Source organism: Pleurodeles waltl, chromosome 11, assembly GCF_031143425.1.
Source record: "Pleurodeles waltl isolate 20211129_DDA chromosome 11, aPleWal1.hap1.20221129, whole genome shotgun sequence".
Lineage (NCBI taxonomy): Eukaryota > Metazoa > Chordata > Amphibia > Caudata > Salamandridae > Pleurodeles > Pleurodeles waltl.
In genome coordinates this window covers 782,521,742-782,544,827 of record NC_090450.1, presented here as the reverse complement: position 1 = coordinate 782,544,827, position 23,086 = coordinate 782,521,742, and positions in this window count along the sequence as shown.

Here is a 23,086-nt window from a genome sequence, read left to right as displayed (position 1 = left end):
CTATGTTCTGCTTATATGGAATTCTAGTCACAGATAGTCCTTGCAAAGCTAGGTGCTGTACGACTTACTGCTGTCAAGGGTCTGGTCACACATTCCTGTTACCAATGCAATAGTACATCCACTGCCTCGTGTAGGAGGCATTTGGTTCCCTTAATGACTGATGATGTGTTAGTTGTGTGCCATATGCTGCGATGAACCATGTTGCCAACATGTATGTGTGAAATAGGTGTGGTCCTCTGCTATTGCCCTTCAAAGGTGAAATGTACAGGATATATGTCATTTACAGTGTGTGTGAATGTGACTGTTGAATTATATGCATCACAATTGCTTTGGAAATTTCTGTGTCCTGATCGGTATATCAGCAATGCTCCATGAGGCTACACTCTTATTCTGATAGTTAGAGATAAAGGTGAGCAAAAATGATTACCCAGACCATCATATGGTGATTATTATAGGTGTTTATTTACATATGTTGAAACAGTGGTGATGGTGAGTTGTTTCAAAAGAAATTATTGACAATATGTTGGCGCCTATACAATTCAGCAGCTGTGTTTGGTTGGTCCCCCTCATGTTGAAGGCCAGCATCCTCCTCTTCCTCCTCTTCAGGCATTTGTGGCTCTGGTTCTAATAGGGGAATGTTCCTTCGTACACAAATGTTGTGCAGGATGGCACATGTTAAAATGATCTTGCAGATCATTTCTGGTGTGTATAGGAGGCTGCCACCAGTGATGTCGAGGCACCTGAATCTCGACTTCAGGATGACAAAGGTCCTCTCAACTATGGTGCGTGTCCTCGTATGTGCCTCATTGTAGGCACGCTCTGCTGCAGTGCTTAGGTTGCCAAATGGTGTCATAATCCATGGCTGGATCCCATACCCCTGATCAGCTGAAAGAGAAAATGATTGAGATCATGTTGATGTAGCTTGCCCCATTAATATCACCTGGCATGACAGTAGTTGTCTTGTGTTGTCTGTGACTCTTTTGTCTTATTGTGTTGATTCCTAGGCTTCTAGGATGTACCATCAGCATTGGGTTGTTTCCTTGGCTGAACGAGTGTTTGCCTGCTGACCAGTTGTCAGCAGTATGTTTTGGGAGTTGCAGTACAGTGTGTACTCCCTAGCATTGTGACTTGTGATACAGGTGTCCCTGTGTATTACCTGGGGGTGAGATGATAGTTCCATGCACAGATTCAATTTGACAGTAGTGGGAACATGTTAGCATCTATGTACCCTGGACATCCCATACCTTTAGACATATGCAATGGATTAATTTAAACATCAGTGAGATGCTTACATTTTGCAACGTGACAATTAGCCAAATCTCTCCATATGTTGTGATCATTGACATCTTAACATTTGACTGTACACTAATTTTACATGTGTGACAGGTTCATTGCAGACCTATCAAACATGCCTAGCGGTGTCACAACCTCAGTGTGTTCCTGTTCACATGTCGCTGTCGTGGTGTATGTGTTGTTTGTCCTAGAGGGTTGCTGTGCAGTGTGTATATGAGTAGGTTTCTGTACTTACCAACAAGTAGTCCATTTCCATATCGTCCATCCTGGAAGTGTTGATTGATGGTACAGTGACGGAAGATGAATGAATCATGTACACTCCCAGGATACTATGTTGGTGATCAATCCCTGGTGATCCACAATGGCCTGCACATTGATAGAGTGTGTGTGCTTCCTGTTGCGGTATTGATGTTCAGTTGCAGCAGGTGGCACAAGGCGTACATGTGTGCAGTCAATGGCACCAAGGACGTGTGGGAATCCATTAATGAGGTAAAACCCCTGTTTTGTCTCCTGCTGCTTCTGCTGTGTGTTTGGTAAGCAGATGTGGCGGGTGCGAGTCTGATGATGGCATCCAGTACCTTGGGCAAGAGGGTGGAGAATGATGGCTGTGAGATCCCAGCAACCAGGGCGCCAGTGGTTTGAAAGGAGCCACTTGCCAACATGTGTAGTAGAGCTAGCAGCTTGGTTTCTGGTGGGATGGCGCGGGGTGTCTGCAAGCTGGGTGTCAACTGTGGCTCAATGTTGCGAAGCAGCTGCTGAATGGCTTGCCAGTTCAACCTGTACCTCTGGATGATGTCATGTTCCCTGAAGCCATGAAGGGTTGTCCTGGTGCGGAATATCCTCTCCTGTCTTCTGCGTTGCCTTTGGGGTCCCTGCTGGTGTTGTGGAAGCTGCTGTTGTTGTTGCTGTGCTCCGCGTCTGCGTGCACGCTGGATGAGAAGCACCTCCATGACTTCCTTTTGCTGCTCTGCTGTTGCTTCTGTGTGTTTTGATTAAATACAGGTGTCTTTGCCCCATTTTAATGCCTGCTCTGACCCATGCTTTAATTTTTGACGCAAATCGGGCTGTGCGTCATTTTCCAACCCCACCTCCCGGCCATGCAGGATTTTTGCACGGTAGCATAAATATGATGCAGGGGTGTTTGTGTCATTTTTGGGACGGGAACGCCTACCTTGCACATCATTAACGCAAGGCGGTTTCCCGCATCCAGAAAATGATGCACACTGCGCCATTTTGACGTCCGCGGGCTCGGGCGTCAAAGTTTAAATATGGGGCAAGGTTTGCGCCGAATGTGCGTCAAAAGTTTTGACGCACATTCGGCGCAGACTGAGTATAAATATGCAATGATAAAGAATACAGACGCTATTGTAAAAAACTGAAAAATCTACCAACTAACTTTAATAGACATCAAGTAACCGCCCTATCACAACTGAGGAATAATAACAAAATTATCATCAAAGAAGCGGACAAGGGCGGTAACATTGTTATAATTAACACTAATGACTATTTACAAGAAGCACACAGACAACTTAATGATACACGATGTTACAAAAAACGTACTTCCAATCCCACAGTTAAAATCCAACGTAGACTGTCCGATTTGTTAGAGTATTGGTACTCTCGTCAAACTATTTCTAGCAAAGAAAAAACTGCCCTTCACCTAACCTTTCCCACCATTCCGACCCTATACTTACTTCCCAAAATCCATAAAAAAGGTCACCCACCAAAGGGCAGACCCATTTTTTCGGGTATAAATTCAGTTTGTTCCAAATTGGGTACTCTGATTGATCAAGAACTCCAACCTTTTATGAGTAACCTACCATCTTTTGTCAGAGATACCCAAGATATATTACAAAAGTTACAGAATATTGATTGGCTTCCAGATTACTTTCTTGTTACTATTGATGTGGTCAGCTTGTATACATCTATCCAGCATAACGATAGTCTAGAAGCTGTTAAAAAATGTCTTTCCACTAAATCAGTAAAGTATACAGAACGTAACCTAATGATCTTAGATATGTTAAGATTTTGCTTAGAAAATAACTATTTTCTGTTTGATGGAGAATTCTATTTGCAATTTCAAGGGACAGTGATGGGGGCCAAATTTGCACCACCATATGCCTGCATTGTGATGGGCGCAATTGAGAATTTTTGGCTTTGGAATGAGAAAAATGAACATCTTTCCCAACATATAATATTTAGGGGACACAACATTGATGACATTTTGCTTATCTGGCAAGGTCGGAGAATTTCACTTAATGAGTTCTTGCAGTCTCTAGTACTCAACCATTGGGGTATTGACATCACATATCAAATATCCAATTCTGCAGTGGAATATCTTGACCTTTTGATCTTTATTGAAAATGATAAATTACAGACCAGATTTTTTAGGAAAACGATGGCAGCTAACTCAGTTCTCCATGCCTCAAGCTGTCACCCTCCGAGTACCATCCGCAATATTCCGCAAGGAGAATTCAGGAGAGCCAGACTTAACTGTACTAGTATCTATGACTATGAAATTGCTTCCACTCAAATGATTGAGAGACTCGCAGCCAGGGGTTACAAACAGCACTTTTTGAATCAACAAAGGTCAAAGTAAGTGAAATGGATCGCAGTAAAATGCTTAACAAACCTCAATTTCCCAAGCAGAATTCAACGATTCGCTTTATAACAGAGTTTCACAATGGTCATCACTCAATTCGTAAACTCCTTAAGAAACATTGGCATCTTCTACAAAATAACGTATCCATTAACCAATACATAACAAAAAATCCGCAATTAGGCTTTAGACGAGCTCCTAGCCTAAGGAATAAACTTTGTCCATCGTTTCTTCAGGTCGCACCTCCATATACACGATTGCTTCCGAGACCCAATGTTTTTTTTACTTGTAGTAAATGTTCTATCTGCAAACCTGGCCTTTCCAAATCCAAAACAATTCTTATCAATGACCATCAACACAAAATAAGTGACTTTATTAACTGTGAAAGTACTAATGTGGTCTACCTAATTAAGGGGGTCATTCCTACCCTGGCGGTCTGAGACCGCCAGGGTAGGGGATGGAGGAAGCACCGCCAACAGGCTGGCGGTGCTTCTGGGGCTATTCTGACCGCGGCGGTAAAGCCGCGGTCAGAAAAGGGAAGCCGGCGGTTTCCCGCCGGCTTTCCGCTGCCCCTGTGAATCTTCCACGGCCATAGGGGATTCCGACCCCCTTCCCGCCAGCCTGGTTCTGGCGGTTTTCACCGCCAGAACCTGGCTGGCGGGAACGGGTGTCGTGGGGCCCCTGAGGCCACTGGCATGGGCACTGCAGGGGCCCCCTAACAGGGCCCCACATTGATTTTCAGTGTCTGCTCGGCAGACACTGAAAATCGCGACAGGTGCAACTGCACCCGTCGCACACCAGCAACTCCGCCGGCTCCATTCGGAGCCGGCTTCCTCGTTGCTGGTGCTTTCCCGCTGGGCGGGCGGGCGGCCTTTTGACGGTCACCCGCCAGCCCAGCGGGAAAGACAGAATGACCGCCGCGGTCTTTTGACCGCGGTACGGTCTTCTGGCGGTTCCCGCCAGGCGGGCGGCGACCGCCGCCCGCCAAGGTAGGAATGACCGCCTAAGTGTCCATGTCAACAAGTCTACATTGGAAGTACCACTCGACCACTAAAAACAAGAATACAAGATCACTTTCGAAATATACAAAAACCTGATCTCAGGGCGCCACTAGTGGATCACTTCAATGAAGCTCACCCTGAAGTTCGCATCTTCACCTTTTGTGGTCTTCGACGCATCAAACCGCATCCTAGAGGGGACAATCTACCACTACGACTTCGTCAGGAAGAAAGTCGTTTAATTATCCTTTATGATACAGTTGGTCATGGACTTAATAAGGATCCAGAATGGCATTATTGGCTGAAGTAATGTTCTGTATATGTTTTCATATTTCAAGATGATATCTTTTGTACTCTTTCTATCTTGTTAGAATGGCAGGGGTAAGGGCGAACTAAACTCCTTACACCCTATTTAGCTTTTTCTTTAGATATATTTGTAGCTCCTATAACATTTTGCTTTGCAGTGGTTGGTTAGGTTATTCATCAGTGCTCAATGTTGCACCGTAATTCATACCCATGGGAACTGTTTCCTTTACTCTGTGTATAGGTATTAGTACCTCAGTACAGATGCCCTATGAGGATGGTGTTCGCTTCTCCTTTCTTTTTCTTTTCTTTTTTCCTCCCCCGTTTTTCTCTCTTCACAATCATTATTTCATTTTTTTTTAAATGGTGTTATTCCTAACATCAGGATGTTCTCTTTTTTCTTTTTCCTTTTGGCCATCATACTGTATAAACAGTAGACGGTCGCTACCTCCAAGATGGCGGCGCCCGTATTTAGTCCCTCTTTTATGTTAGTTTTCAGTGATAATACGTTTTCTTTTAATTGCAAGACGGGCGAAACCTCCAAGATGGCGGCGCCCGTTATTAGTCCTCTGTCCGTGTCGAATTCTCACATGATGCTGGTAAATAAAAACAGACCTGTTCAGTCAGCGCGTCCCTATTAATGGCGACGGATGCATTTGACTGTTTTTCCACACATTTCGCGGCTAAAATTAGTTACATGGGTAAGACCCACTTTTGTAGATGAACACCTAGATTAGGTGTCTTTCTCTGTTACACCGTATTTTTCCCTTTCTGCTTGAAAATAACTCCCTTGTAACTTGGTCCACTCTTAAGATGTTAAACAGCCCCATTTTCATTATAATTATGTTTTGTTTATAATATTTCTGTCGATGACAAAATATTGTTAAAAAATGTGCTCACGGGTACATGTACATCTATAGCTATATGTCCTTTTCCCATGGTTTTATTGTTATCGCAATTGTAGTGTAAATAATTTCTGATGTTAACAGTGGTTACAATGTACTTAATGGAATGCTACTTATTTACGCGAGTTACTACATTGAGCTATTTCTTCTAGTTGTGGTAGTGTTTCAAAGAGAAAATTTGCACTTTTCTGTATGCATTAACGACAACTGTAGAAATGTCGTTTTTGCATTATTATATTTTAGCTCTAAAATTGTTGTTTGCTTAGAATTGTCAGCCTCTGACATTGGTCCTACAAATGATACATGTTCCTTTCTTTATGCTTTCGTTTTCAGAATAGTTGTTGTGTTATTGGTTGTTCAGGATACCCTTAAGAGGCTCAATATGTATCTTTATGGTATGCTATTCTTTTATGTCAGTTACTCTAGTGTTTAACTTCCTATACTATCCCAATTTAGGGTGATGGATCTTTTGGTATATTCTGCGGTGCTGGCACCACCACCTAGTCACAGATTCTAATTATTTAATATAATACTTTTTCTTTCTACCTGTCTCACAACTTGTGGTCTTAATCTTTCACGTTCATTCTATGCACCTCTATTTGATTAACATCCTTATCACTTTTTTATCATTCAATCAGAGATTGCTCTTTACCTTGGCACCCCCATTGCATGAATTTCTAATGTCACCTGTTTTTCTATTCCTGTTCATGGATAGATATGGTCAGCATGCAGGCCTATGCTTTTCGGAATCTTGGGCTCTCACATCTTGGTATTCTTTGACTCTTAACTTCTGATCTCTCAGTTTCCTAGACTCATTTAAATTTGTAAATTCTTTTATTCTCAACAGCTTTGAGAAAGCCCAGGTGAATGCACCCCGTTGGGCGAAACACGTGTCGGCTGGTTGAATGTTCACTCTGTCCTATGATCTAATTAATCAAGTACAATATGGAATTGATCTTTCTCTTCTGAATAAACTTCAATTTAGATAACTCTTGGAGAAAGTTTTTGAATATTTCAAGGAATCTCAAGAATAATTGGCAATTGGTTGCTTTAATGTCATTGTTACGAGTGGGAACCTACCATATATCAGTTAGTTAACACCAAGTTTGGAGGATAAGGGTCCATTACCTCTGGTTTTGAGTTCCCACATCCATTGCATGAATAGGCATTTGACACAGGAAGTAATTCAATTGGACCCCTTGTATACCCTTACCTAGAGTATAAATATGCCCCTTTCTTTTTAGCGGCTATGTCAATGAGATTCACTGCTCATCGAGTGCTGTCGTAGGCATAATGCCCATGGACAAACTCCAACTGAAGTAAACTAAACGGCTCAGGGCATTCTTTCCCTGGTTTTAAGTGACCCTCTGGGATTCTTCTATGTAAGTACATATGGTATGAAATGCTTTATAGAACGACACAGAGAAGCCATCTGGGGCTAACACTTTATTACGAAGCATCCCTTGAATAGCAAGTTGGATGCCTGTTGGATGACAGGATTTCTAGGTCACTCTTAGAGGGCAAACAGTATAGTAGATAAAGGTCTTGGGTTTTTGCGTCTAGCCTGGTATACAGTGCGGTATAGTACTCTGTGAGCCTGAGCAGATTATCAGAGGTATGTAAGACCTTTGAGCAATCAGGGTCCTTCAACTTCTGTCTGGCGAGCTCACAATTTAAAGATTAAAATGAGATTGCCGTTGATTCCCTTCTCATAATATTTTCGTCCAATAAATAGCACTTTTCTAACTACCTCATTGATTAAAATTTGTCTTAATTCTCCCCTTGCTTTACAAAGGAATGGGAAGATGGGAGGGAGACAGATGATCTTATGCTGCTGTTTGAGTGCATGTATCTCAGACTCAAGCTCCTGTTTCCTCACTTTCGGTAGCTTCTGAAATGTGGCCATGGGTGAGATAAGCCCACCTCACATGACTGCATCTGCAGCATTCCATTTCGTGAAGAGGAAGATTTCGCTAGTCATTCTCTAGAAAATAGTGGTGGATTGCCTCAGGTCATTCAAACTCCATGTCTTTGGGGCTGGAAAACTAGTCAGTGCAACTAGACAGTGATCTAAAAGAGTGCAGACCCCGTTCTCTGATGACAACTCCTTCCAGTAAGCCATTCTGTTTGTTAGCAAGAAAGCTATTCTAAAATCTGTTTTATTTACTTGGGAACAGAAAGTGTAGTTTTTTGTCCATTCATGGAACAGATGCCAGGTCTTGAAGAGGCCGAGCGATTCAATACCTCCTAACAGTGCTTGGGGTGTTCCATATGTAGCCTTCCTAAAGATGTATCTGTTTGGTTTAAAACAGTAATTTCCTCTGATCTGCACACCAAACTAGAACAATTGAAAAAGGGGGAAACTGTAATCAGTGAAACTTGGTTTTGTCATTGTCAGGGCTGTCTATTGAGAAGACAGTTAGGGACTGACTTACAGTTAGGCAGACCAGTTACTCCGTCACAAACATGACAGATATCCCATCCACTGTATTATGATCTCCATACGCTATTACGGGATCATGATACAGCGGGTGAGATATCTGCCATGTTTGTGACGGTGTAAACTTCTCTGCCAAATTCTTAATCAGGGCCTCAGTTGTTTTCTAGAATGTTGCCATGGATATAGGAGTGATATTGGAAAGGGAACCAGAATGATTTGAGATGGGGCTCAACTTGCTCAGCGACATCAGTCTCTAGTAATAGTACCAAGTCTCGCCTTTTGATCAGCAAATTTAAACCCTGAGCATTCAGTGTTATCATCTTAATATCAGCGATCTGAGCACAGGTGATGACCACCATAGTTGCTGTCTACATTTATTGTGATCAATGTGGACCTCATTGCTACAACATCCCTCCCACCAAACAGCCCGGTCACAGGATCAGGCATACCATCAAGATCATTAGTCATCTCCTTCTCCTCTGCCATCGCCCTCCCCCTTCCCTCCCAGTTCCACCAAGCATTACGTCAACATAAACATGAAAAAAATACAGAATAATAGACAAAAACCATGAAATACAATAAAAAGGTTCAAAACCTGTATGCCAGGATTAGGGTGCAGTTTACGGGTCAAGCTAACCTAGGGTCCAGAGCCAAGGAGCTCACAGGGAATCATATGAAGGGGACACCTCGCAACAGGTTTCAGTAAAAAGATAAAAAAGGAGAGACTGAATATTCAAAATGGGGCAATGAGGGAACATTAAGAATAATGCAAGACCCAAAGAGAAATCCGACATGTGCAAGGACAAAACAGAAAGATGGCACTGGGTGAGGAGGCTGCCACATCCATGATGAAAAGGAAATGTCATGCAGTGACAAGCCACCAAAGAAACAGCCATGGAGCAACCTGAGTGCAAAGCCCAGAAAAGGAGAAACTCCTTACAGGAAGGTGCTACACGACTCGAAGATCGCATCAATGCTAACCATCTCCTGCATGACTGCTCGGCTTGCTTCAGATCACACTGCTGCACGGAGACCCCAACAATCGTAAATGATGCCCTTTTGACCTGCCACCCAGATACAGGAAGATGCTATATGACTCCAAGATCACATCAGTGCTAACTATTTCCTACATGACAATCAATCTGACTTCATATCACTCTGCAGGATGGAGACCATCAGCTTACACATTACACACAATGCTTTCTTAACTACAGATAAAGATAATCCCTATCTCCTGATATTACTGGACCACTTACTTACCTTTGTCACGGTTGACCATCCCATCCTCATACACACCCTCGAGTCATACACTTGACTCTCCAGCAATGTCCTTCATGGTTCTCTTTCTATCTTACTAACCAATACAGTTTGATCACATGGGAACATCCATTTCACAAAAGATCTCTGTTAAATGTGAAGTCCCCCAGGGTTCCACACTGCCTCCTGTCATCATCAACTTTCACATGGAGCCTCTTGGTGTTCTACTGACAGATACATTTTCTTACTAAACAGTGGCTCTGTGGAACTCTTCTGAAAAACCACAAACAGTTGTACATGTATCAGCTGTACCCTCAAGTAATAAAACCATTTGGTAACCATAATTAGCATGAAATACATTTTTGATAAGGCATTCATTGTTTATATATGAATATAGGGAGTGTACCAGCCCTTTCTTCTTAGTGTAACTGTTTCTTCCAGAAAGTGACTTCCGAACTGCCGACTAAGCATTGTGAAATAAAAAAACAAGACAACAGGCCTTTTCTATCAATACACTCAACAATACTATAATTTAGGAAAGAGTTGAAGACTCATCTCCTATGCATCCACAGTACAATAACTGTCTACAACTCAACTTCCTCTTCTGCTACTCACTGATGTAAAGCTTATCTTTGCACAAGTAGAATGATCTGCTGCCTTTTGGTGCTACAGAAATACCATATACATGCATACATACATACATAAATATGACCTAGGGTTTATGGTGGCTCACAAAGAAGTGCCAAGACTGCAGGGAAGTCATGTAATGCAGACTACAGAAAACTGATACACAGACATGGACTGTTGCATGCAAGCACAAATATGAGGCTGCCTCAAAAAATATGAAAATCCTTGTAAACTGAGGCGAACAAACAAATGCATTTTGTCAACAATGGTGGGGGTGAAAGTGGATGGGTGTATTTGATGAGTGTGGTAGATGCTGGACATGGAGTGGCAATATTGAGCTATGCCAGCTATTTTCTGTGAAAAAAGTATTTATAATATTCCTCCTAGGTTTCGGGGAGGTTGAAGTCACCAGAGAACTTGAGGCACACTTACATTGTTAACTGTATTACGTATGATCAATTAAGTAAAACAGTATAATTTGTTTTGAAAACAATTTGTAACACTTGTGTTTTGCACAATTTTATGTTAAAATCTGTATTAACCCCTTGGGTGGACAGGACATAACAGTTACGTCCTTGTTTGCACCGCTCGGGTGCAAAGGACGTAACCGTTACATCCTGGTATGGGCACTTGGGGGGAGTGCTAGCGCTCCCAACGATGACCTCGCATCCCCCTACCATGGGCAGGGGTGGAAGGGGAATCGCTTCCCCTTCGACCCCACTCCCTCTGAACCCTCCGTGGCATCTGATGACATCAGCACGTGATTGCGCACTGACCTCGTCAGAGGTAGCCCTGAGCTTCCAGCGCAGATCGGAGGAGAAATGCAAAAGCATTTCCCCTCCGATCACGTGGCCCTTTAATTTCCTTTGATGTCTCTCTCAGCATTTCTGCTGCCCGATCGCAATGCGATCGAGCAGCAGAAATGCCCACTAGACACCAGGGAGTTTTTTATTTTATAAATGTGAATAAGGGGAGCGGCCCCTTGGGCAAGGGCCGCTCCCCAGGGGGGCAATATATTCTAAGGCCATTTGTGCTCCCCCTTGGGGCAGATCGGCCTATTCTAATTAGGTCAATCTGCCCCCAAGGTGGGCAGAAACCACTAGACACCAGAGATGGTTTTTATGTCAGTTTCACACAAGGGGAGCAACCCCTTAGGAAAGAGTTGCTTCCCTGGGGGGTACATTTATTTTAGGACATTTCTGCCCCCTCTTGGGGGTAGATCGGCCTATTCTAATTTGGCCGACCTGCCCCCAAGGGGGACAGAAGCCACTAGCCACCAGGGATTTTTTTATTTTTTTTATTTTTTACAGATGGGAGCGACCCCTTAGGCAAGGGTAGTTCCCCTAGGGGCAATTTTATTTTAGGCCATTTCTACCCTCCTTGGGGGCAGAAACCAGCAGGGATTCTTTTTTTGTGTGCCAATTTCACGCAAGGGGAGCGACCCCTTAGGCAAGGGTCACTCCCCTGGGGGGGGGGGCAAATCTATTTTAGGCCATTTCTGCCTCCCTTGGGGGCAGATCAGCCTATTTTAATTAAGCCGGTCTGCCCCCAGGTGGGCAGACACCACTAGACACCAGGGATTTTTATTGTTTTGTGTCAATTTCACGCAAAGGGAACGACCCCTTAGGCAAGGGTCGTTCACCTGGGGGGGGGGAAGCAAATTTATTTTAGGCCATTTCTGCCCACCTTGGGGGCAGATTGGCCTATTTCAATTAGGCAGATCTGCCCATATAGGGGGCAGGGATTGGTGTGTGTGTGTATGCTTGTGTTTTGTTTAGGGGACAGCCCCTTGGGCAAGGGTCACTCCCATGGGGGCACATTACTGATATCAGTGATCTATGCAGGGAAATGGTGACAGATCGTGCCCATGTATGGTGTCAGGAACGCAGCACTGCTGCACGAATAGACCGGCTAAGTCAGTCCATTGGCCATCTAGCCACCACTACCACATGCCTGTCACGACGCACAGTCACCCTTCAGGTGGAATTGGGACATTTTGCTGGAGATGTGGCCAGGGGACTAGGCCGCATTACTGCAGCTGTGGACCTACTACAGGCTTCCCAGGCAGCAAGGGGCACAGCTGACACCCCTCAGAACAGTGAGGAGACGTCCAGTGTGAGCAGCATTTCTGCTCCAGATGCCCTCATCCTGCGGAGCAGCAGTGCACACCAGATATCTGTGGGCCAGCCAGGACCAGGCCATGGTGGGCGTAGCAGTAAAAGGCTGTGATGTACAGAGTTTTGCTATATTTACATGCACATGGCTTGAATGTGTTCGTTGATGTAACCACATTTTCTTTGATGGCTATAGCAAGATGCATGCCACTGTATTCCTATTCACATAATGCAATCCTGACATTAAAGGATAGTTGTTAACAAGAATATGGCTATGTGTTTTTCACATTTGTGAAGGTGGTATCAGTTGTCACTTACCTGCCAAAGTAATGGGTTGCAATGTATCACATCGCCGTCTGCCCTCCATAGCAATGCTACCATCCCCAGGCTGTCGTAGCTGCGCCTCCTGTTCCTGCTCCTTGTCCTCAGATTCCACCTCATCAATGGTGAGATGTAGCCCAAGCCTAGTTGCAATGTTGTGGAGGATGGCACATGTAGCCACAATCTTGCATGCAATCTCCGGGGCATACTGGAGTGCACCTCCACTTTTATGCAGGCATCGGATACGGGATTTCAGTAGGCCGAAGGTCCTTTCAATCATGGCTCTGGTGCACCGATTTGCAATGTTGTAGCACCTCTCATTTTGATTTGCAGGTGTTAGGTATGAGGTAAGGTCCATGGCCTCAATGCATAAGCACTGTCACCTGCGAAATTGTGAGCATGGTTTCACATGAGTATCCACTGACACATATTCATGACATTGGTGTGCTACTACACAGTACCCGTTAAATATCCTTCATCAAACTCCCCACGTTCTAGGCGCTGCTGTATTCCACTGTGCCTGAAGATATATGCGTTGTGTGTGCTCCCTGGGTATTTTGCCGCTATATTAGTTATGACATTGTGGGCATCACATACCACCTGGATATTTAGAGTGGGTAAATTTCCTATTGCGGAACAAATACTCCTGATGTGAGGGTGGGCATATGGGTACATGTGTCCCATCCACACACCCTAATACATGTGGGAAGTTGGCAATTCTATAGAAGTTCAGTTTGGTGTTGTGTATCTCCCCCGCATTCCTAGGAAGATAAATGTACTTGGACATGTGTGCAAGTGTGGCATCTACGAACCTTCTGAAGAATTGTGAAAGAGCACTTTGGGACACCCCACCAGCGACAACTATCACCCCCTGGAAGCTACCCGAGGCCAAGAGGTGTAGTGAGCACATCACTTGCACGTGTGCTGGGATAGAGCAGCTGCCCAGGGTACTGCTTTCTAGCTGGGTTTTGAGCAGTTCTATGAGCTCTAAAATGACTCTGCTGCTCAGTCTATATCTGTCGTAAATTTGTTAAAATATGGTCTGCCTGGTCCTGCATATCTTCTCTTGTCTCTGCCTCCTCCTCCTCTGCTGGGGAGCCTGAAATCACCTCCTCCATGCAATCACGTAGAGTGCAGCCATTTTGGAAAACCCTGATGCTTTCTGGGTCTGGTTTTATACTTTGGATCTGCTTATCAACTGTTCTGAATCAGTGCTAATATGGTTGTGCAAAATGGCCTATTTGCGACTAGTCGCAATTTGCAACTGCCTTGTACATGTGGTTTGCGAGTCACAAATTGCGATTTCATATTTGCAACTTGCAAAATCCATTTGCAAACATTAGCGATTCAGTAATGGGTCACAACGCTATTTGGGATTCGCAAATGGCGGTTGTACATACCATTTCACTTTTTGCACTGTCGCTAATAGCGCTGCGACCCATTTGCGAGTCGCAAAATGTTCGTACCCTAAGTAACTGGAAAACGAAAAATGCAATAAAGTTTGTGTTAAAAAAAAATTATGGTGAAAGTAACTATAGTACAAAACAGGTAAAATATTGTTGTAAAACACAAATAGATTTAATAGTAATAAAGTAATACATTTAAATGTAACAATATATGAAATTAATATATTTGAAAATCAAGTTTTCAATAATTATTTTGTTATAAACTTTCGACACACACACACAATGGCCCTGATTATGACTTCGGCGGATGTAAAAGGCCCCAGCACCCATCTCCACATGAAAATGTTGGCAGAGAAGGGAATTGTAATCCCTGGGGTAGCACTGCTTGCAGTGCTGCCCTGGTGAATTAGGACCGCCAGCTCCGCCAGACTGACGTGAAGTCGTAATCTGGTGGTGCTGGTGGTCCAACCGTGGCGCTACTGCTGCGGTTGTAATATTGCGCTCTAACCGCCACATTGGCGGCCTCCCAACCGCCATTGCAACCCTGGCGGTTATTAGACCACCAGGGTAGTAATGAGGCCCTATCTGTCTATCTATCTATCTATCTATCTATCTATCTATCTATCTATCTATCTATCTATCTATCTATCTATCTATTTCACCAACAGCCCTCTGCATATGAGCACCGATAGGGAGACCATTAGAACCTATCACTACATTTTGTCGGATGCCTTGGAGGGGGTGTGGGTAGGGAGCCAAATCCCGCTTCGACTGTGGGAGACTTGCAGGAAAAACATCGCTCAAATAAGAAAGGATAAATTAAGTATTGTGTTTGATGCTATAAAGAGCTGGGGCATATTTCTGATGACTCTGCTGTTGGATGTTAAAATACATACTGAAATGAAATAAAACTGCAAAATTACAGACAGCTGAGCTAGCGATTCAACGGGGTAACACACATATATATAAAAAACATTCAACAAAACGTGAAGCAGGGCAAAGGGAAATCTTGAGTCCTCTAATAAAATGGTAAATAGGAGAATGACAAAAATACAAAGTGCTAGCTAGCTTTTGAATGATGAAAGCAAAAAATAAACTAGTATACTCATTAAACAAATAGAAGAAAAACTGAGAACTCCAAAGAAGATAATTAAGGAACTGAGAATGTTAGCATAACGGAAACAAACAAATGGTGGGAGCTGAAGATATTACAAAATACATTGAACACAAGAGAGTGCCCCAAAGTTTGAAAAATGTAATAATGCCCACTTTGAGTCACTTGGATGAAGACTTAATTAAGAGCTGGCAGAATGATACAATGAAATGTTAATTTAAACTAAGGAGAACATTGATTATTCATGCTGAGGGGAAACTAGAAAAGGCAGTGGCAAAAGTATAAGAACTGGAACAGGAGTTGGACAAACACAAATCCGATGATGAACTGAAAAAAGGTTTGGAACAAATGGAAAAGAAATTCAACAAACAAGAATCAGAGGAAGAAATAAGGAAATCCAGGAAATTTAATAGAGACCAATTAGATTACACGAATGGGAGAATATATACCTTAGCAAGGCAGTTTGCTGCCATGATAAACAGGGAGACCGTGGACTTAGCCCTTAGGCACCAGAATTTGATTGATAGCTCAAAAATCAGCTCTGCGGGTGAAGATCTTCCCTCTACCAGTTTGGATTTTTCTGGAGAGATTAGATTAATCCAAATGTGCACAGGGCAAAGGGAGAGAGGGATTGTCCCCAAAAAGTGGCAGAGGGAGAGGAAAATTAAGATACGAAGATGCAAGAGAAGATGGAAGAACAAAACAAGGAGGTGAATAGAGAACTTGGTGGTTAACCTCTCCTCAAAAACTCTAAGCGGGGATCAAATAATGGTGTTACACAAGGGCTTGTCCTTTTGTCGTGATACTGAACTGGATCTGGCAAACATACAAATAGACTTATATAGGTTCTCATTGGAATTAACATGAAAGAAATACTTTTTGATACACACCAAAACATCTTGGGGAAAAGAAATGGACAACATAGAGGAATCTACAATAACAATGTAAGATTTAGTTGACTTGAAAGTGCTGGCTTTATTGGAAAAATATTCTGAGGACCTGGCTATAGGAGAGCCGTCTCAGAATCTATCAGACACACAATTCTTTCAAAATATGGGAATAGTAACCTGGATATCAGGGGACAGTAGATCAAACCTAGATCTCATTTATTCTCACAGATGCTTGTTGGAAATAAAATTGACTTTTAATGGTAGTGGTAAAGGAGATCAACCATCTAGCCCATAAGAAAGTTCATAAAAGAAAACAGAATCTGACCTATGGAGAAAGGAAAGCCTTGGGAGAGCTGAAAGATAATAAATAATGGTGAATGACTCTGACAAGGGTGGAAATATAGTGATCCAAGATGGCATTAAATATATGTTAGAAGCAGAAAAACAGCAAAACAATAAACAGCATTTTTTTAGGCTAATTGAAAATTATATAAAGGAAATAACAGAATATCATCAAACATTACAGGAGGGTTTTAATCTGGATCTAATTCATATTGATGAGGACAAATATTTAGAAATTGAGCATCCAGATGTACTAACTGTCTATTTCTTACCGAAAGTTCATACAAAGTTAAATATTTCACCAGGTTGTCCAACTGTGACCTCAATAGGCTCTCTACTACAGAATACATCTAGATTCATAAATATTTTCTTATTGCAATATGTGATAGCATTACCATCATATTTAAGGGACTCAACAGACTTTCTGAATAAGATACAGGAGATTCCATGGAAGGAGGACTATTTGATGGCAATAATGGATGTGACCTCTTCATACACATGTATTCAACATAGTGATGGTCTTGCAGCATGTAAGTATTTCTTGAGAGCAAGGTCAGTGAGTTACATCGAGCATGTTGGAATTGCTAGAATTTTCTCCTACTAACAGTGTCTTCATGTTTAAATGTACATATTTCCTGAAGAAGCAGGTAACTGTCGCTCCGCGGCCGCAAGCACGGGCCGCCGCGGTGCAGCACTTTGGAGACGCTGCGGCCCGCAAACAGGCCGCGGGGGAAGCCGCGGCTCGAGTCAGGGGTTGCGGCACTCGCCGCGCCCCCTTTCTTTGTCCACCGCTTCCAGGGCAGATGCGGCAGGGGAAGAGACTCCGAGTTGGGTCTCAAACCTGCCACGCATAGAGCATTCAGCGCACATAACACTCCTTTTTAATTTACACATGTTTGGGACACCCAGTTAAACCCTCTTTGCCCTCACTTACCGGTCACACTGGCAAAAGCCGAATGCATGCACATGATTGCCTTTTATGCATGCTTTTCCCTTTCCCAGCATGCTGTTCACATCCTCTCTTCCCTGCATGCATTACTTTTCTTTTCTAGATGCATGTTCTCTATCATTAATCATGACTTTTCCCCAATCCAAGATGGTGGTATTTCTACTTCCTGTTGTTCACTTCCTGTCTAGGGGTATATAAGTGGAATCTAGCTCCTTTCTCATTGCGTTGCAACGCTCCTGTGGTAGTAGTCACGCTCCGGCTGGTTTCATCTTGTGAAGCCAGTTATTCTTGACCTATCTTTCGCCTCCAGTATTCCTGAACTCCAGTATCTTCCGTCCTAACGTCCTTGTGTCCTCCTTCTGTTTCAGGGAGATCCTGTTGGAGGTTTTTTACCCTTTTTGGGGTTTTTCCTCTGGGACTCCTTCTGGAGGGCACGGACTGTAGTGGCTTACTATTGTCAAACAGCACCGTGGCTACCGGAAGGGGTCACCCCTACCTCGGCCAAAGCAGGACCTGCAGGAACCGGGGCCGTTCACCACCTCTCACCAACCTCGACGGTAAGTCCAGGGTGAATCATGACAGATTGCAGCGCCAAAAACTCCAGTTGCAGTCCGGAACCATGGATAATCCAGTGATGAATACAGAACCAACAAGCCAGACCCTGCTGATGACTATACAACAACAGGCTCAAGAACTCCAACAGCTACGTACCAAAAACACTGTCTACCGACAAGCCTTTGCCTCTAGAACCACTGATGTTTCCACGGTATCCGCCACTACACCTCGTTTCTCCGGGGATCCCAACAAATTGAGAGAATTCCTAGATGCCTTGACGGTCTATTTCGCATTTCGCCCCTCACAATTTGTGCAAGACAAGAACAAGGTGGGGTATTTGATTAGCGCCCTATCTGGCCCAGCCTTAGCATGGGCAACTCCTTTAGTGACAAGCAATGACCCTAGCCTGTCTAATTATTCCAACTTTGTCACTACCTTTAAACAGATGTTTGAGCGCCCTGGACTCGAGTCTTCAGCAGAAGAAGCTCTCTGCGATATCCAACAAGGAAATCAGGATGTATTACAATACATCACTCGTTTCAGACAATTGGCAGCAGAGACGTCCTGGGTGGAATGTACCTTGGTGACTCTGTTTCGCAGGGGTCTCAGAGAGGACACTAAGGATGAACTGGTGCACTCTGCCAGAATAGAGAATCTTAAGGGGTTGATGGATCAGACTTTGACGATAGAATATCGGTTAAATGAGCGAAGAATGGAGAAAAAGAAAAGTCGTTTACCATCACACTCAGTGACGTCTCGCACCTTCCCTCATCGTACCGAAGAAGTTCGTCCTGAAACTAAGGGTGCAACCGAGGAAGAGCCGATGCAAATCGATACGGCTTGAGGGCCTTTATCATCTAGTGAACGAGAAAACAGACGAAGGAAGGGACTTTGTCTGTATCGTGGTGCGGCTGGTCACCTAATTCGCACCTGTCCCGTCCGTCCAGCCAAGTCTTTGGGAAACGCCAATTCCCATCCTCAGTGAGAAGGGTGAGGACGGGATATCGCGAAATACCTTCCATTTGTTCTTCTAGGGAGGAAGGAACTGCTCTTTTCCTTTTACCAGTTATCCTCCACTTAACTGATGGCCGGGAAGAAAGAACTCGGGCCTTGTTGGACTGTGGAGCCAGTGGTATCTACTTAGATGAAGCATGGGCAAGGGAAAGACAGATTGTGCAAATACCTAGGGAGGTACCAGAACAAGTCCACACGGTAGATGGATCGCTCTTGGCCTCAGGACCCGTACAGTATACCACCCCTACCTTCTGTCTCCAATTCTGGAAACACCAAGAAAATATTTTGTTTGATTTAATTTCGTCACCACATCACGTTATGATCCTGGGAATTCCATGGCTCACACGGCATAACCCTTACATCAACTGGGAAACAAGAACTATTTCTTTATCCTCTCACTTCTGCCAACACCACTGCTACCTAGCAGGAGACTATTGGTCCCCAAAAAGTATTTTAACAGCACCCCCTAAGGTGGGATGTTCTATTAACGTCCTACAGGGAGTACCCAGTCATTATCAAGAATATGCCGATGTATTCCAGAAACCAGAAAGACCTGAACTGCCACCCCATAGAGAATACGATTGCGCCATTCCTTTGGAACCAGATGCTGTGGTTCCTTTTGGGCGAATGTACTCTCTAACAGAACCTGAGAAGCAGATCCTTAAGGAATACCTAGAGGAGAACATACAGAGTGGATTGATTGCTCCCTCCTCTTCACCTGCAGGGGCTCCTCTCTTCTTTGTGCCTAAGAAGACGAAAGACTTGCGTCCCTGTATTGACTTTAGAGGATTAAACAAAATCACTACTAAGGATCGGTACCCGCTACCTCTTATTAAGGACATCTTGGAAGCTGTCAGAGGGGCAAAGAGATTCACCAAGCTGGATCTCAGAGGAGCATACCATCTTTTAAGGATAAAGGAAGGGGATGAGTGGAAGACCGCCTTCAGAACACCTTTCGGTCACTATGAATATCGAATAATGCCATTTGGACTCACCAATGCCCCTTCCATTTTTCAAAGGTTTATGGACTCTATTTTTTCCGATCTTCTACAGCAAACAGTGGTTGTTTATCTAGACAACATTTTAATATTTTCTGTCCACCCGGAACAACACTCTAAACATGTTCTCCAAGTCCTAGAGACACTCAGACAACACCATTTATTCTGCAAACCAGAAAAGTGCGAGTTTGATCGAACAGAGGTAAAATACTTGGGATATTGCATTAACCAAACTGGGGTCGCCATGGATTCAGATAAGGTGCAAGCTATACTGGATTGGCCGTCTCCCTCTTACATCAAAGAAACTCAGTGTTTTTTGGGATTGGCCAATTTCTATTGACAATTTATAGCGGACTTTGCCCAGAAAACCAGTTACATTACTCAAACCCTTAAAAAATATAATCTAAAGAAGGGCTTTTGTTGGACACAAGACGCAGAGTTAGCCTTTCAAGACTTAAAGAAAGCCTTCATTCAAGCTCCCATTTTACGGCACCCAGACACCAGCAAACAGTTCATCGTTGTCGCAGACACCTCCGAAAGAGCCATAGGGGCTGCTTTACTGCAAAAACAAGACGATGATGAGCTAGAGCACCCTGTATTCTACCTTTCACACATCTTATCCAATTCAGAGCGGAACTATTCAGTGTTAGAACAAGAGTTACTCGCCTTGAAGACTGCGTGCATGGAATGGAGACACTTCCTGATGGGCTCGAAAGAACCCTTTGAAGCCCGGACAGATCACCGAAACTTACAATGCTTGAGAAACTTTCAGTGTCAGAATAGCCGGCAGGCTCGATGGGCTTTCTTTTTCAGTCAATATGACTTTTATATCACATACATCCCTGGTTCTCAGAATATCCTGGCTGATGCCTTGTCTCGGCGTTACCCTGAGTGTAGCGATTCTCCTGTACAGAACCTATTTGAAAGTAACAAGATCATTGGTTTAGTACAGACATTTCTAGATCAGGTCAAGTCCGAATATCCCCGTCTAGGAACTACAGAGCTGAATAAGTTGCACCTGCAACTTCATATAGATCAAGGATATTATTACCATAATAAGGCCCTGTTCTTACCCACTAAGTTAGTACAGACTGAAGCCTTATGTATGTGCCATGATTCCCCCATCACAGGTCATCGCGGAATGAAAGCTACCCAAGAGCTTCTGCTCCGCTCCTTCTGGTGGCCAACTCTCAAGGCAGATACTCAAGACTATGTATCATCCTGTCCTATATGTGCTCAAGCTAACACGCCCCGTACTAAACCAGTAGGATTACTTTGCCCATTACCTGTTCCCCAGGTCCATGGCACACTATCTCCACTGATTTCATGTGCTCTTTACCCTCTTCAGTGGGAAATCAAGTAATTATGGTAACCGTTGACTCCTTCACTAAAATGGCTCATTTCACGGCATTAAGTAAGTTACCAACGGCAAAGGAATTAAGCCAAATCTTTACACAAGAAATCTTTCGACTTCATGGATTACCTCAGGTCATTATCTCGGATCGGGGTCCTCAATATATCTCCCGCTTCTGGAAACAGTTCTGTAAGACCCTGGGGATAGAAGTGGCCTTATCATCAGGGTTCCATCCTCAAACTAATGGACAGACAGAACGACTAAATCAAGGCCTCGAACAATATTTACGCAGCTTCTGCAATGCTACGCAGAGTAATTGGTCAACCTATTTACCACTAGCAGAATTCTCCTACAACAACTCAATACACAGTGCCTTGAAAGTCTCCCCTTTCTATGGATCTTACGGTTTCCATCCTGAGGCCTTTCGAACGCCCCTGAAAGATATTTCCAATCTTCCGGCCATCTCCTCCCATGTTCGGCTGCTACGGAGTGTCCAACGTGCTATCCATTCCAACCTTGTGGCCACTAAGGCAAGGATGAAAAGAATGACTGATAAAAGACGTTGTGAGGCTCCACAATATCAGGTCCACGATAAGGTTTGGCTTTCCTCTAGATTTTTACCTCTCCGACTTACCCAGAACAAATTTAAGCCTCGTTATTATGGTCCATTCCTGATTCTCCGGAAGATTAATCCAGTTTCTGTGCGTCTTCGTTTACCCCAGACATGGAAGATTCATCCTGTGTTCCATGTCTCACAACTTAAACCTTACCTTCCTGATCCTTATCACAGACAATTTTCCTATCCTCCCCCTCTACTGATTGATGACGTACCCGAATACGAGGTCCAGGAAATCTGTGACTCTCGGTTTTTCCATGGGCGCCTTCAATATCTTGTTCATTGGAAAGCTTACCCTATGAGTGAGTGTTCCTGGGAAGATGCCCCTTCAGTTCATGCCCCTCTTTTGGTCCGTCGCTTTTTCCGGCTTTTCCCTCACAAACCTGGGGCCTCGGGGGGGACCTACTGTCGCGCCACGAGCACGGGCCGCCGTGGCACGGCACTTTGGAGACGCTGCGGCCCGCAAACAGGCCGCGGGGGAAGCCACGGCTCGAGTCAGGGGTCGCGGCACTCGCCGCGCCCCCTTTCTTTGTCCGCCGCTTCCAGGGCAGATGCAGCAGGGGAAGAGACTCCGAGTTGGGTCTCAAACCTGATGCGCATAGCGCATTCAGGGCGCATAACACTCCTTTTTAATTTACACATGTTTGGGACACCCAGGTAAACCCTCTTTGCCCTCACTTACCGGTCACACTGGCAAAAGCCAAAAGAATGCACATGATTGCCTTTTATTCATGCTTTTCCCTTTCCCAGCATGCTGTTCACATCCTCTCTTCCCTGCATGCATTACTTCTCTTTTCTAGATGCATGTTCTCTATCATTAATCATGACTTTTCCCCAATCCAAGATGGTGGTATTTCTACTTCCTGTTTTTCACTTCCTGTCTAGGGGTATATAAGGGGAATCTAGCTTCTTTCTCATTGCGTTGCAACACTCCTGTGGTGGTAGTCACGCTCCGGCTGGTTTCCTCTTGTGAAGCCAGTTATTCTTGACC